Raw genomic sequence first — 17,530 nt, forward strand, 5'->3', positions numbered from 1 at the left:
TATGTTACCAAGCACTCTGCACAATTCTGATAGATGTTTCACTGAAGAATTGCTGATGTAGAGAAGTGAACTGCAATCACAGCTTAGCATTAAAATCACCTTGGATGCTTTTAAACACAGTTGATACTCCAATCTACCTTAGACTAAATCAGAACCCCAGGCATTGATAGTTATTAGAAGGACCCCCAGTGATTTAAATTATTTATTCTGAAGCCCAGGGAAGTCCATTTTTCTCCCTTTCTTCAGGCTGTGATGGATACTTGAAGACCCATCAACGTGCGGTCGTCCCCTCTGGATGCAGACCTGCCACACCACTTAGTAGCTATGTGACACTGGGGAAGTTTCGTCCACTTCTTTTAGCCTCAGCATCTTCACTTACAAAACAGAAACAGTAACAATCCCTACCACATATTTATATTTTCAGATGTGAAAACTGAATTGTAATGTCTTTTTCACTTGTAGCGTTACCCACAGTAATAGAAGGAAGACCAGGACCAGCCTTTGCTGGGTTCTCTCTGCTGGAGAGTCATGTGTCTCGGTGAGGGGAGGAGAAATACCTGGGGGTGATAGAGAAGGCATTGGTAAACCTTAGAGTATTTTTGGCTTAAATGCCAAAAAGCAGAGCTGCTAGGTATTCACTGGAAAATGTAACATCTAGAAAGGGGACTGTGGGTCTCACAGGACTTGGTGGGAGATGAGTGGGGCAAGATGAGGAGCAGCATCAGGAAGGGTGACTGGTGGGTGTGCGCAAGGATGGAGACACTGTTTCCACAGGGGCCAGTAGAGGGGCAGTCAGTGTTGGCTGGGATCCATGGAGATTTTGATTTCCAAATCAACATGGAAGGGCTTGGAGAGTGAGGCGTTAGTCCAAAACAGAGTGGGGTGAATATCTGTGTGCACTCTGGTCAGGCTGGAAAAGATGGACGGGGGACCCAGGGACAATGTAGCTCATTTCTCCTTCTATAACCATTTTATCTTGCTTGGTAAGGAAGACACAAGTTCATTAGCTCAAAACAATGGGAGCCCAGAAATGAAGTAGTTAACTCCAGGAAAATTCAACTTTGGGTTTATTGAATCCAGTATCTCTATCCTCATCTTCCTCTGCTTCTTCTCCATGAGAGACACAACTTCTGAATCACTAGCTCTGCTGGGTGAGGATGGTTCACCATCATCTGAGAAGAAGCTTCAAACTAAGCTTCATGGCTTCTGCCTCCAACTACTGTTTACACACAATATTGGGAAGAAAGCAGCTGGCTCTAGACCTCAACCCATCATGGGTCATCGTGGTCCCCATGTGCTGGTCACTAGGTCTGCCCCCTCTTTTCCTCTCTGGCACATTCTTTCCAATTCTGAACCCCTTATTTTGACCTTGATTGGTACTCAGAAATCTCAGGTCGCTGATTAAAGTGTTTTTTATTCCAAGAATGCCTGCTATTACCTCTGTCATGATAACCTGGAATGACAACACTGGGGCATAGGAACCATTCCCACACTCAGGCTGGAAAAGGCACTGAGGTCTATGAGAACAGTCAACAAACATTCAAGGAAGACTTTTCCCTTAGAGCAGAAGGAAGTCTAGAAGTGTATTACTGCCCTCAATACTCTAAGACTCTATTGGCTTTTTCTTTTTGATATCATGGGGGTCTTAAAGCCATTTACAGTAGAAAATTGATTTTTTATGACAGATGGTATAAACGCAAAACAAGTCCATAACTGTAATCTCCAAATTACAGCTCACTTCTTTTAAATAAATATTTGAGATTTCAAAATTCCAGTACAAACAAATAAATACTTTGGATATCCACCACGTTCAAGTATTTGCCTTCATTGGGGAGGGAGAGAGAAGGAGAAGTTAGGAAGGAATGTGAAGTAAGCAAGTCTGAGATGCCTGTGAGCCCAGACGGCATGTCCAAGGCCAGAGCCTGCAGGGACAGGCTCACCTGAAGGACGCATGCAGAGCTGACCAAGCTTCAGTGGAAAGCAAGGCCAGAATATGGAGCTACACAGTGGGGAGAGAAGGGGTTGGTGTCAGAGCACGACCATTGCTGGGCTCTCACTAACAGACAAGACGCAAATGGGATCAGAAGAACAGAAAGGCATTCAGAAAGGGAAAGATAGGAGGGGTCCATCTTCTAGCCAGGTTCTAAACAGGCTTCTCTATCTTCAGCAATGAGGACCCAGAGCCATGGACTGGTTCTCTGATTCTAACAAGATTATAAGAGACACCGGTTGCAAGTAGAAATAGTAAAGCAAGCTAACTCTGCCCCACAGCTATAATTTGGTGGATATGTACCGAGTTGGAAAAGAATGAGCCAATAAGGTCTTGCATTATATTAACATCAATTTCCTGATTGTGATATTCTGTAGTATGCAAGATGTTAACACCAGGGGAAATAAGGAGAAAGGTGTATGGGATTTCTCTGTATTATTTCTTGCCACTGCTTGAAAATTTATAATTATTCAAAGCAAAAAAATGGTTTAAACTTTAACTCAAGAAAATGAGTTAACCTTTATAAACCAGAAGATTTCATATAAACATTTTATTTTCCAGCTGTTCTTGAAAAACTGGAAGATTTGACAATAGCAGCCTTATACCTTGTTCCCACAGTAGCATGGTATCCCATCATAACAACTGGAGGAAGGGGAATAGCATCTGATTCTTAAAGACAGGCCTTAAAATCTTCACTTTGCCACATTCACTACCCAGCCTGCCACACTTATGTATGTTATTTGTCTGGTCCCCACAGACACTAGCTTCATCCCATCCTTCTATAAAGAATTATGAAGATGAAAGCTAGGTTGCCCAAGAAGTCATCTGAGTTTGCACAGTCTGTCTCAGGTTTAACACTGCATCATAAATGAGAATACAAGGACACCTCACTATCTCTGTCCCCCTGGGGTTGTGAACATAAAAGGTACCATTATAGTATTCTTCTATAGTCACTGAACCACTTAGTATGGGTTCCAAGAAAAATCAATGACATACTAAAGTCATGCTATTATAACTGTCACAACTCAGGAGTCATATAAAATATAGGGAGTTCCTAAAGTCACAAATGCTCTGAAATTATTAATGAAACAAGAATCAGGTAAGGCCTAATTAATCAAAGTTGAAAATACATAGACACATGATTTAATTGGAGCTCTCATATACATACACACTAGGATTCAAAGACAGGGTGTCATTCCAAATGGAGTCTGCCTTTTAGTTTTCTGAGATTAAATATTTTCCACATTAAAAACCTGTTCCCTTTGGTTTCCACATGGTAAATTGTTCAAGTGGAATCATTTACCCCAAAGGCAATGCAATGTTCCCATTATTACTAAGCAGCAAAGGGCAAAAACACCAATGGGGTAAAGACAGGAAGGATGAATTGAGGTCATTCATTCCTTGCTACACCAAAAAGGCATGAAATTGACTCACATATTTAACTCCATCTTTATGTTTATTAAAAGATGTTTTCTATGATCCTTGGCCTACTCAACGTATGGTCCATCTCCTCTATTAGCATCTCTTAACTATATGTGGCATGCTCAGACATAGTTTTTCCTGGTTATGCCATTCTAATAGTGATGTTTTCTCATAATTTTAGCCAAGAAAATCAGATTTGCCCCATAATAAGTCTATTAGAGTTGGAATATTATAGCACACAACCATATAGTGAGGAGAAAGTATGATTTTTTTACATATTTTTTCACATATAAGTTAGCTTATCAAGAGAGTTAAATTGCATTTAAAACATATACACACTACTATATATAAAATAATCAACAAGGACCTACTATATAGCACAGGGCACTCTATTCAACATTCTATAATAACCTATATGAGAAAAGAACCTGAATAAGCATGAATATATGTATATGTAAAACTGAATCACTTTGCTATACACCTGAAAGTAACACAACATTGGAAATCAAATATACTTCAATATGAAATAAAAAATTTAAAATAAATAGATTGCATTTAAAATTCAGGGGCAGATGGAGGTCCTGGCTAATGGTCCCTCATGTGGCCTGTTAGGTCAAGGATTCACTGATAGGATTCTCTCATCCTCCCTGGTGCTGAACTTTGACCCACAATATGTTCCCTTTCCGCTTAGCTGTTTTCCAAATTGGTAAATACACAAACCAAGCTGCTTCTGTTCATTACGTCCTCAGATTTATTCAGTTTGGCTACACAGGTTAAATCAACCCTCTAGTCCCCACAGATGCTGCCTCAGTTCACACTGGTAGAAGGGAGTTATTAATGTTACTATTTGCACTGTGTCACTGCCAAAGAGCGTGCGTATCTGGAATTCCTTTCAAAATGCTTAGAGCCTGTGATCTGGCTGTCACCAGCAGCTACAGATCAGACCACAGCTCGTACATTTGGGAAACTAGATTACAAGCATGAGATGCTGGTTCTGCTGAATTCAAAGTAATGTCGGTGACATCTAAACCAAGAAATTTTATTTGTAACGTAAAACTGGTGGTGCACTGCATGTGGCATCAGCTGGACCCTGCTATACGGCATCTGGTGAGGCCATGAGGCCCCTCCACGTGTGCTGCTGCGTGTGTGTGACGGCCAGCTGGCGGTGCAGCTGCTGGCCCGGCTCACTTATGGAGCCAGCTGACCATCCATCCTGCAGACAATGCATCAAAAGGTCAAAGGGGCTTTGGCTCTTACTTTGAACAAGTGTGTTCGGTCACCAGGGGTTCCACTGACCATCAGGCAACAAATCAGGCAAATAATTTGCAGCTTCCCTAGTTAAAGTAAACTCCAATCCCCAATCTAGAGCTTCGCTTCCAAATGGTACTTGTATTTCTTACTCAAATATTTTTTGCAACCATGGATCCTCTCTCTGTATACAAAGGCTCTCTTGCTGAGACTTTTGAAAAAATGATTGACTCCTTTTTTGAAATGATGTACTTATTCTGAATAGATTTATAGTAATAGGTAGCGGTAAAGATAACAATCAAATGTGGTTTTGCTTCCCAGAGATGAGTTTATTGGAGAAAAAGTAAAACATCATTGTGAGTGGTGGATTGAAAGCAACTTGGTTTGATTTTGAGGAGTCAAATCAACAGTCTCATTGAATAAAATATTCCTGTTATCATTTAGTGCCAGATCTCTCTGCTACTAAGCGATCTCAGGTTTCTGTTTGTCCCTGATAAACCTCAGGCCTCCCTGCCCTCTTCATGATGTGGCATGTTATCATGATTAAACAGATATCTAAAGAACATCCTCCTCTGTACCCAGTGCCATGTGGGACTCTGGGTCTCATGGGGAACAAGACAGATGAGGTCCTTTCTTTCACAGGCTGAAATGAGCAGAAATTTCTCTAGTTACTCTTTCCTAGCAAACACATATGTTCTGTTTTCCAAATCCAAGATATGGGAAATTTCCCACATAGGCTCAATAAAAAATCCCTTTAGAATTGTTTTTTCAGAAATCACCTATTAGACTATAGAGGGGGAAAAAAATAAAAAACATATATTCTGGAACAACTTTTTCACATTTGCAAAAAGGCTCAGAATTTCTGAGAATGGGGTATCTTCAGAAAAGAAAAGAAGCTGTATTCTTTTTTTTTTTTTTTTTGATCCCCTTCACTCTTGTAGCATTTTATTGAAAAAAAAAAAAAAGAGTAGGAAATTTGAGTGTGTATCAATTTTAGTAAAGTGTTGAATTACATATTTGTTTCAGTTAAGAAGCCATCTTCTTGATGACAAGGATCACAGCAAACAAAGCACAGGCTTCTTGAGAATGCCCAACTACATCTGAGAGATTGGGTGGGTTCCCTATCTCCTTATTACATGTGTGGATTTGCAGGGAAAGGGGCTTATGCCCAACTTGACAATGAAAGTGATTTCCTCTGGCATCATCTAAAAAAGTTAGTTTGGTATCATATTGGAATAACTATATCCTACAGGATTTTTACAGCCTGTTTTTCTATTTTTATCTCTCAGTAGGATTTCAACTCAGCCCAGGTTCATCATTCTAAGCTTTGTGTGAGAAGCATCTCATCTCCTGGACCATCATGGAGAAAACGCCAGTTCTGAAGTAACATGCAACTTCTCAAGCTTAAGAAAAAAAAAAAAAAAAGAGGCCTCCAAGGGCAGCATCTTTCTATACAAAACTCCTCTCCCTGCCAAACATTTGGTTTTGCATGCACTGAAGGGAGCGGCCATGCTTAGAAAGAGAATGAGAAACCCAAGTTTCAATAAAAGCATTGCCAGATACCCCTGCTTTCAAAATGTTGCTTCAAATGAGAAACACTTTTCTTCTCGCACTTTTATGTGAATAATAGGAATATCTTTCTTTTTTGCCCCAATCTATTTCTTTAGAATAAAAAGAAAGCATTTTTTTTGTTTGTTTCTATTAAAAACCACATTCTCTTCTATCTGACTCATCTAATTTTTTCCAATTATTGGTCCTGACAGTTGGCACTTTGCTCCCATCAGCCCTGGAGGATCCAGAGAGGTTAGCTCTCCCAGTATTGCATGATTTGTGATAACCCCAAATGGTGATTTCCCATTAACCTCTGATTGCTTCTCCCTCTGAAGGCAGGCACTTCTGTCCCATAAGGTGAACCTACAGATGTCACAGCATGCAATCAACCTTCGCCTCACTTTCCCAGGTTGATTTTATGATCGTGGGAAGTCACGCTGTCAACAAGTCAGCCAACTGCCTGAGTGATGGCAGGTGTCCTGCCTGGCAGAGAGCTCCCCTGATGTGGATGTGGGAAATATGCTAATATTCAGGGTGGTGATGGGAGCCCCAGGCTCTGTGGCCTCTCATTTGAGAGGCCTTGGTGCACTTTTTATGAGATGGAGCTAATGTCCTGTTGGCCTCCAACAGGAGATTCAGAGGAGAGCCACGATGGGGATCAAAGGATGGCAGAGGAGGACCTCCAAGCAAAGGGTCCAGGCCCTGGGTAGTATTTTGCCGAGGGGAAGAAAAGCTGGAACTGGAGGGGGTTTTGAGGCCAGGATGGTATTGGGGCTATTATGTTGTCGACATGGCCAACTGTTCAACATTCTGTGTGAGAAGAAAAGCAGAAGGAGAAAATGAATGTAGACTGGGATGGGGAAATTCTTGTTTGCAATTTCCAATAGTAAGGGCTGTTAAATACTAACACTGGTGACAGGAATACATTTTGTGTTTTAAAATTCAGATTTTCTCAGTTGAGTTTTAAAAGCAAACTTGTGGGGATGCAGGGAGAAGACAGGGGTCATTTGAGTCCCCTTCAGTTCAGTTCACTTCAGTTCAGTCGCTCAGTCGTGTCCCACTCTTTGCGACCCCATGAATCGCAGCACACCAGGCCTCCCTGTCCATCACCAACTCCCGGAGTTCACTCAGACTCACGTCCATTGAGTCAGTGATGCCATCCAGCCATCTCATCCTCTGTCGTCCTCTTCTCCTCCTGCCCCCAATCCCTCCCAGCATCAGAGTCTTTTCCAATGAGTCAACTCTTCGCATGAGGTGGCCAAAGTCCTTGAGTTTCAGCTTTAGCATCATTCCTTCCAAAGAAATCCCAGGGCTGATCTCCTTCAGAATGGACTGGTTGGATCTCCTTGCAGTCCAAGGGACTCTCAAGAGTCTTCTCCAACACCACAGTTCAAAAGCATCAATTCTTTGGCACTCAGCCTTTTTCACAGTTCAACTCTCACATGCATACATGACCACAGGAAAAACCATAGCCTTGACTAGACGAACCTTTGTTGACAAAGTAATGTCTATGCTTTTTAATATGCTATCTAGGTTGGTCATAACTTTCCTTCCAAGGAGTAAGCATCTTTTAATTTCATGGCTGCAGTCACCATCTGCAGTGATTTTGGAGCCCAGAAAAATAAAGTCTGACACTGTTTCCACTGTTTCCCCATCTATTTCCCATGAAGTGATGGGACCGGATACCATGATCTTCATTTTCTGAATGTTGAGTTTTAAGCCAACTTTTCCACTCTCCACTTTCACTTTCGTCAAGAGGCTTTTTAGTTCCTCTTCACTTTCTGTCATAAGGGTGGTGTCATCTGCATATCTGAGGTTATTGATATTTCTCCCAGCAATCTTGACTCCAGCTTGTGTTTCTTCCAGTCCAGCGTTTCTCATGATGTACTCTGCATAGAAGTTAAATAAACAGGGTGACAATATACAGCCTTGACGTACTCCTTTTCCTATTTGGAACCAGTCTGTTGTTCCATGTCCAGTTCTAACTGTTGCTTCCTGACCTGCATATAGGTTTCTCAAGAGGCAGATCAGGTGGTCTGGTATTCCCATCTCTTTCAGAATTTTCCGCAGTTTATTGTGATCCACATAGTCAAAGGCTTTGGCATAGTCAATAAAGTAGAAATAGATGTTTTTCTGGAACTCTCTTGCTTTTTTGATGATCCAGCGGATGTTGGCAATTTGATCTCTGGTTCCTCTGCCTTTTCGAAAACCAGCTTGAACATCAGGAAGTTCATGGTTCACATGTTGCTGAAGCCTGGCTTGGAGAATTTTGAGTATTACTTTACTAGCGTGTGAGATGAGTGCAATTGTGTGGTAGTTTGAGCATTCTTTGGCATTGCCTTTCATGTGCGAAACAGAATTTGGGCCTTCACCACTGCTCCTTATGACTGACGTCTCTTTGAATGGGAAGGAAGTCCAAAAGGGAGAGGATATATGTATATGTATGGCTGATTCATTTTACTATATAGTAGATACTATAAAGAAGGCTGAGCACTGAAGAATTGATTCTTTTGAACCACGGTGCTAGAGAAGACTCTTGAGAATCAATTGGACAGCAAGGAGATCAAACCAGTTAATCCTAAAAAAATCAACACTGAATATTCATTGGAAGGACTGAGGCTGAAGTTGAAGCTCCAATACTTTGGCCACGTGATGCGAAGAGTCAATTCATTGGAAAAGACCTTGATACTGGGAAAGATTGAGGGTGGGAGGAGAAGCAGGTGACAGAGACTGAGATGGCTAGATGGCATTGCTGACTCAATGGACATAAGTTTGAGCAAACTCTGGGAGATAGTGAAAGACAGGGAAGCTTAGCGTGCTGAAGTCCATGGGGTCACAGAGTCAGACATTACTTAGCAACTGAACAACGAACAACAACAAACATACTAACAGCATTGTAAAGCAACTATATTCCAATTAAAAATTTTAAAAAATGATAATATTTGATGTTGCCATGCAGGATTCCCTAAACCTTGCTTTAATAACTTACTTAGCTGAGATGAGACTTGTCTTTGTGGCCAAGTGACAGATCAAGACCTTGGATGACGGGCATCCTGATGTCAACTGTGCTGTTAATCAACTCTCAGACTTCAAACAAGCACTGAACCTCAATTTCCTTAACTGTCACGTGGGGATGATTGCTGTGTTGTCCCTTGGAGGACTGCTTGGAGAGACATTATAAAAGGAATGAACAGCACAGTGAACCCAAGTATGTAGTAATTAGACTGTTCAGACCCCAAGGCTACTCCCAAATAGTAAAATACCAGGCTTCCTTAGTATTATTCTAATGAGCTCCTCCTACCCAGCCTCAGTGTGAGAAAAAAGAAGGGTCAGCAGGACAGAGAACTCAAGATCAAAGTGATGCTGGTGTCCAGGCTGCTGTTTCCTTCTTGTCTTTCCCAGATCTGCAGCCCAACATTGGGCACAACCAGGAGGCCCGCTACTGCTACCGCTAAGTCGCTTTAGTCGTGTCTGACTCTGTGCGACCCCATGGACTGCAGCCTACCAGGCTCCTCCGTCCATGGGATTTTCCAGGCAAGAGTACTGGAGTGGGGCGCCATTGCCTTCTCCGTAGCAGGAGGCCTAGACCAGTGCAAAGCAAACACACAAGGTGTTGTAACCAGGCTGTGGTCTCCACAGTGTTTGGACATTTTGACTGGAAACACTCCACCACGAAATCCTCAAATATCAGAACTAGAGAACTCTACTGACTTTGGTACTTGTTACAGGTATGTTTTAAATAAATACAAAATTGACAAATAAATGTAAGTGTTTTGTGTATGTGTGTTATTCGCCTAGTCGCGTCTGACTCTTTGTGACCCCACGGACTGTAGCCTGACAGGCTCCTCTGTCCATGGGATTTTCCAGGCAAGAATACTGGAATGCCAAGTGTTTTAGCATAGTCATAAAGTGATGGAAATTTTTACCCCTAGAGCAAATTCAGGCTGAAGACATATTCAGTTACCAGGTAAGAAAATAAAACCTGTCCATCCAGAATTCTAGCTAAGGAGAAAAGAGCCTTTGAAAATGAAGGGAAATTAAAGTACCTTTTCAGCCAAAAGATGAGAGACTTTGTCCCAAGCAGATCTAAGTTTTCCCCAAGAAGTGGAATGCACCCTTGCCTTTTTAGGTCTGTCATGGGCTGGAACATCGCTTCTGTTCATTATGTGGTCTGTGTTACTGCTGTCAGAATCAGAACTCTGAACTGGGTAGTCTTTATGCAGCTCTCAAATGTTAGAGGCAAAAAGACCAAGCAAGTATATTTCAGCAAATATCCGTATTTTCCAAACAGGAAATAGAAGGTTAGAGAAATAGAGACAAACTAAAAATAATACAATTAGGAGGAGGACAACACTGGAATGATCCCCAATAAGCGCCACAGGGAAAATGTTGTGGTCACTAAGTCATATGATTTGCTCCATTTGAAAGGCCACAAACTGATCTTCAGTGAGGTAAATAGGATTCATAGTTATATTTTATTTGGCCCACAAAGTCAATTTTTTTAATTCAAAATTAATTGCCTTGAAAATTTAGAAGGCATTGTCAGGTGAGCTCATATACCTATCTGAGCACAATCAGCCAGCGTTTCATGTTTTCTGTCCCCTTTAGATGTGACATGTACTCTCTAGTTTGCCATAGTCACCCCACTCCCTAATGTCACCATGACATTAGGTCACAGGGGATTCAGAATGAATCATCATACTTGTACAGTTGCTTATCTTAACTATTCATTTCATTCATCCATCTTATTTTCATGGGCCATGGGAACATTTGATTTTGCAATCCCTTCTGTTCCCTATGTTGTTTCTATTTTCCTAAATAGTAATCATGATAATTTTTGCAAAGAACTAACAAACAAGAAACTTAATGTCTACCTGTATGGATGACACACTTTTTTTTTTAAACTTTTCTTTCCTGATTGATTGATTGGTTGATTGATTTTTGGCTGTACTGGGTCATTGTTGCTGCTCGCAGACTTTCTCTAGTGCAGATGAGTGAGGGGCTGTTCTTCATCGCAGTGCACGGGCTTCTTCTCACTGCAGAGACTGTTCTAGTTGCTGAGCAAGGGCTCTAGGCTCAGGGGCTTCAGAAGTTGCAGCACGCAGGCTCAGTAGCTGCAGCTCGAGGACTCTAGAGCTCAGTCTCAGTAGCTGTGGCATATGGGCTTAGTTGTTTCAAGGCATGGGGAATCCTCCCAGATCAGGGATCAAACCTATGTCCCCTGTACTGGCAGGTGAAGTTTTATCCACTCTACCACCAGGGAAGTTTACATGGCACAATCTTGATCCTATGGTGATTATGTATTTAGGGAACACAAGGCATGTGCATTCACATAAGCTAGTACAGGAGGCCTGTTTATTATATCCATGTGTACATAGACTTTGCTGTTGCTGCTGCTGCTGAGTCGCTCAGTCGTGTCCGACTCTGTGCAACCCCATAGACAGCAGCCCACCAGGCTCCCCTGTCCCTGGGATTCTCCAGGCAAGAACACTGGAGTGGGTTGCCATTTCCTTCTCCACTGTGTGAAAGTGAAAAATGAAAGTGAAGTCCCTCAGTCGTGTCCGACTCTTAGTGACCCCATGGACTGCAGCCTACCAGGCTCCTCCGTCCATGGGATTTTCCAAGCAAGAGTACTGGAGTGGGTTGCCACTGCCTTCTCACATAGACTTTAAATACTGATAAAGTCCTACTTGTATCACAATATTCTGAAGGAGAATGATGACCATTTTGCCATTTTTCTCATTTTCCACTGGGTAAGATGTAGCCTCCCTAGTCTTTTCTACTGTGCTCCTATGTAACTTCTCAGGAAGATGGGGCAGGGGGAGAATCTAGTTTTATATCTATATTAAAAAGATAAGCTAGACCCATATGTCCACACAATGAATTTCATAGCAGTATTATTCATAATAGCCCCATGGTAGAAACAATCTAATTTTGAAACAACTGATGAGTGGATAATTACAATACTTTACATCTATACAATAAAACATTATTATTTGCTAATTTTTAAAAAATGAAGTATTGATACATACTACAACAGGAATGAACGTTGAAAATGGTATGGTGAGTGAAAGAGGCCATTCCAAAGTATAACAATGTATAATTTCATTTATATGAAGTGTCTAGAATAGTTAAAACCTATGGGAATACCAGACCACATGATCTGCCTCTTGAGAAATTTGTATGCAGGTCAGGAAGCAACAGTTAGAACTGGACATGGAACAACAGACTGGTTCCAAATAGGAAAAAGAGTTCGTCAAGGCTGTATATTGTCACCCTGCTTATTTAAATTATATGCAGAGTACATCATGAGAAATGCTGGAATGGAAGAAATACAAACTGGAATCAAGATTGCTGGGAGAAATATCAATAACCTCAGATATGCAGATGACACCACCCTTATGACAGAAAGTGAAGAGGAACTAAAAAGCCTCTTGATGAAAGTGAAAGTGAAGAGTAAAAAAGTTGGCTTAAAGCTCCATATTCAGAAAACGAAGATCATGGCATCCAGTCCCACCACTTCATGGGAAATAGATGGGGAAACAGTGGAAACAGTGTCAGACTTTATTTTTCTGGGCTCCAAAATCACTGCAGATGACTGCAGCCATAAAATTAAAAGACGCTTACTCCTTGGAAGGAAAGTTATGACCAATCTAGATAGCATATTCAAAAGCATAGACATTACTTTGTCAACAAAGGTTCGTCTAGTCAAGGCTATGGTTTTTCCTGTGGTCATGTATGCATGTGAGAGTTGGACTGTGAAGAAGGCTGAACGCCGAAGAATTGATGCTTTTGAACTGTGGTGTTGGAGAAGACTCTTGAGAGTCCCTTGGACTGCAAGGAGATCCAACCAGTCCATTCTGAAGGAGATCAGCCCTGGGATTTCTTTGGAAGGAATGATGCTAAAGCTGAAACTCCAGTACTTTGGCCACCTGATTCGAAGAGTTGACTCATTGGAAAAGACTCTGATGCTGGGAGGGACTGGGGGCAGGAGGAGAAGGGGACGACAGAGGATGAGATGGCTGGATGGCATCACTGACTTGATGGACATGAGTCTGAGTGAACTCCGGGAGTTGGTGATGGACAGGGAGGCCTGGCGTGCTGTGACTCATGGGGTTGCAAAGAGTCGGACATGACTGAGTGACTGATCTGATCTGATCTGATCTGATAGAGAAAGCAAGTAGATTAGTGTTGCCCACCACTGGCGAGTCTGGGGGGAAGCAGGAATGACTACTAGTGGGGATGAGGTTTCTTTTTGGAGGAGATAAAAATGTCCCCAAACTGATTGTGGTGATGGTTGTACATGTCTGTGAATATACTAAAATCATTGAATAGGATGCTATAAATGGGTGGATATTATGGTATGTGAATTACAGCTAAGTAAAGCTCTTATTTAAAGAAAGTTAAAAACCGATAAGCCTTTTGTAATTGGGAAAGGGGAACTAATATTTTGAAAGGATCTGCTATGGGCCAGGCAGACTCAGCCTGTGTGTGTGTGTGTGTGGGTGTGTGTGTGTGTGTGTGAGAGAGTGTGTGTGATTTTATTCAAGCCTCACAGCAACCTGCCAATTGATTTCATTTTGACCATTTCATAGATGAGCAAATAAAGGCTCTCAGAGATTAGGCCTCCTTAACTGCTGCTGCTGCTGCTAAGTCGCTTCAGTCGTGTCTGACTCTGTGTGACCCCATAGATGGTAGCCCACCAGGCTCCCCCATCCCTGGGATTCTCCAGGCAAGAATTAGTTACTTGCTAAGCTGATATGTGAACCCACATCAGTCATGCAGCATTTCCTCCTCTCAAAGACATGAAACTAAATAGAAACAATTTCCCTTGGCTGTTTCTTACTGCTGCAAGTTGACTACTTAATTATGAACAGGAAAGCAGTTTTTTTTTTTTTTAAAAGCTAACTTGCATGCAATATGCCAGTCTTTCTAAAGCCAAATGGGGCCTTTTTCTCTCAGGGTAACGTGTCCTTTTCTAAATGCAGAACTAGACCTGCCTAAACCACTTCTCTGTCTGCTGTCTGTTGACATTTTCTCACTTACCCAATATTCTCCTTGAACATACCTCAGCTTTCTTCCTCATTAAATATTAGAGCTAAAAGCACTGCCTAATGTACCTCTCACCTTATCCCTGAATACATAAAACAACATATAGATAGCACTGAACTTGTTTATGACGTCCTCATTCTATTGCATGTGTATCTCTCATTGTCACCATCAAAGAACATCTACACGTGAATCCGTGTAGACAAGCTCCTCAAGTAAGCATTCAGAACACATGCACCTATATCCAACCCCACACACTTCAGGAGGTTATGTTAAAGCATAAATCACCTGGGAGAGGGCAGTAAGGTGCAGTCAGGGGAGGACAGACTAAAATAGAACTCAAATGCCTTGCATTAAATGAGGGCCAGCCTGAGCTGTATACAAAGGGGCAGCCAGCAGAGATGCCAATCATCTCCATGCCACAGGCTCAGAATCTGCACTGACTCACATTACAAGCCATTAGCGTCCCAACTGGGCTCCAGTCCTTACCTCTACTGAAGCAGAAGTCTTCACCAGGGAGTGACCTCACTGGGTCATCAGGATCACTGCAGCTTCTCAGTTTGGCCCCTTAGAGCCTCAGTTCCCTGATCTGACAGCCAGATCTTTCTTTCCTCTTTCTAACAGGACCAGTATGTTTCCTCCTGCTTGTCAATATTTAACTACTACGTCAAGTTACATTACATCACCTGCACTAAATCCCACTCCAGCGATAGCTAGAGGGTGTGCCTGCTCTATTCAATTCCACTCAACTAACATTGTATCTACTACTGTGGGCAGGAATCCCTTAGAAGAAATGAAGTAATCATCACAGTCAACAAGAGAGTCTGAAATGCGGTACTTAGATGCAATCTCAAAAATGACAGAATGATCTCTGTTCGTTTCCAAGGCAAGCCATGCAATATCACGGTAATCCAAGTCTATGCCCTGATCAGTAATGCTGAAGAAGCTGAAGTTGAACGGTTTTATGAAGACCTACAAGACTTTTAGAAGTAAGGCCCAAAAAAGATGTCCTTTTCATTATAGGAGATTGGAGTGCAAAAGGAGGAAGTCAAGAAAAACCTGGAGTACCAGGCAAATTTGGCCTTGGAGTACAGAATGAAGCAGGGCAAAGGCTAATAGAGTTAGGCCAAGAGAACACACTGGTCATAGCAAAGACCCTCTTCCAACAACACAAGTGAAGACTCTACACATGGACATCACTAGATGGTCAACACCGAAATCAGACTGATTATATTCTTTGCAGCCAAAGATGGAGAAGCTCTATACAGTCAACACAAACAAGACTGGGAGCTGACTGTGACTCAGATCATGAACTCTTTTTGACAAATTGAGACTTAAATTGAAGAAAGTGGGGAAAACCACTAGATCTTCAGGTATGACCTAAATCAAATCCCTTATGATTATGCAGTGGAAGTGAGAAATAGGGTTAAGGGACTAGATCTGATAGACTGCCTGATGAACTATGGACAGAGGTTTGTGACATTGTACAGGAGACAGGGATCAAGACCATCCCCAAGAAAAAGAAATGCAAAAAAGCAAAATGGTTGTCTGAGGAGGCCTTACAAATAACTGTAAAGAGAAAAGAAGTGAAAAGCAAAGGAGAAAAGGAAAGATACACCCGTTTGAATGCAGAGTACAAAAGAAGAGCAAGGAAAGATAAGAAAGCCTTCCTCAGTGATCACTACAAAGGAATAGAGGAAAACAATAGAATGAGAAAACTAGAGATCTCTTTACAAAAATTTGAGATACCAAGGGATTATTTCATGCAAAGATGGGCTCAATAAAGGACAGAAATGGTATGGACCTAAGAGAAATAGAAGATATTAAGAAGAGGTGGCAAGAACACACAGAAGAACTGTACAGAAAAGATCTTCACAACCCAGATAATCACGATGGTGTGATAACTTACCTAGAGCCAGACATCCTGGAATGTGAAGTCAAGTGGGCCTTAGGAAGTATCACTACAAACAAAGCTAGTGGAGGTGACAGAATTCCCATTGAGCTATTTCAAATTCTGAAAGATGATGCTGTGAAAGTGCTGCACTTAATATGTCAGCAAATTTGGAAAACTCAGCAGTGGCCACAGGACTGGAAAAGGTCAGTGTTCATTCCAATCCCAAAGAAAGGCAATGCCAAAGAATGCTCAAACTACCGCACAATTGTACTCATCTCACACGCTAGTAAAGTAATGCTCAAAATTCTCCAAGCCAGGCTTCAGCAATATGTGAACTGTGAACTTCCTGATGTGCAAGTTGGTTTTAGAAAAGGCAGAGGAACCAGAGATCAAATTGCCAACATCCGCTGGATCATCGAAAAAGCAAGAGAGTTCCAGTAAAACATCTATTTCTGCTTTATTAACTATGTCAAAGCCTTTGAGTGTGGGGATCACAATAAACTGTGGAAAATTCTGAAAGAGATGGGAATACGACCACCTGACCTGCCTCTTGAGAAACCTGTATGCAGATCAGGAAGCAACAGTTAGAACTGGACATGGAACAAAAGACTAGTTCTAAATAGGAAAAGGAGTACATCAAGGCTGTATACTGTCACCCTGCTTACTTAACTTACATGCAGAGTACATCATGAGAAATGCTAGGCTGGAAGAATCAAGATTGCTAGAATCAATACTGTTAGGAGAAATATCAATAACCTCAGATATGCAGATGATACCACCCTTTTGGCAGAAAGTAAAGAAGAACTAAAAAGCCTCTTGATGAAAATCAAAGGGGAGAGTGAAAAAGTTGGCTTAAAGCTCAATATTCAGAAATCTAAGAACATGGCATCTTAGATCATGGTCCCATCACTTCATGGCAAATAATAATAATGTATCATTAATTGTCACCAACATAGCATCCTTATGTAAGATGCTAATAACAGAGGAAACTAGATACAGAGTATATGGGACATTACTTTGCCAACAAAGGTCCATCTAGTCAAGGCTATGGTTTTTCCAGTAGTCATGTATGGATGTGAGAGTTGGACTATAAAGAAAGCTTAGTGCCAAAGAATCAATGCTTCTGAACTGTGGTGTTGGAGAAGACTCTTGAGAGTCCCTTGGACTGCAAGGAGATCCAACCAGTCCATCCTAAAGGAGATCAGTCCTGGGTGTTCATTGGAAGGACTGATGTTGAAGCTGAAACTCCAATACTTTGGCCAAATGAGTCAGCAAAGAGCTGACTCATTTGAAAAGACTCTGATGCTGGGAAAGATTGAGGGCAGGAGGAGAAGGGGATGACAGAGGATGAGATGATTGGATGGCATCACTGACTC

The 17,530-nt window shown here is 41.7% G+C and overlaps 1 protein-coding gene across 6 annotated transcripts in view; it reads right to left on the reverse strand.

Moving 5' to 3' along the window:
- Positions 1-17,530, reverse strand: part of NCKAP5 (NCK associated protein 5) — a 1,217,724-nt gene that overhangs the window by 903,664 nt on the left and 296,530 nt on the right. Inside the window, exon 1 of one of the 6 annotated variants that reach the window (XM_086350131.1) lies at positions 14,750-14,912. The exons of the other annotated variants lie outside the window; for them this stretch is intronic. The gene's annotated coding sequence lies outside the window, so the exon portion shown is untranslated. Of the gene's footprint in view, positions 1-14,749; positions 14,913-17,530 lie in introns of those variants that run through there. 6 annotated transcript variants of the gene reach the window in all.

This window comes from Bos grunniens, chromosome 2 (assembly GCF_055505025.1).
Source record: "Bos grunniens cultivar Pamir isolate PY7600 chromosome 2, Bosgru_T2T1.0, whole genome shotgun sequence".
In the NCBI taxonomy this organism is placed as follows: Eukaryota; Metazoa; Chordata; class Mammalia; order Artiodactyla; family Bovidae; genus Bos; species Bos grunniens.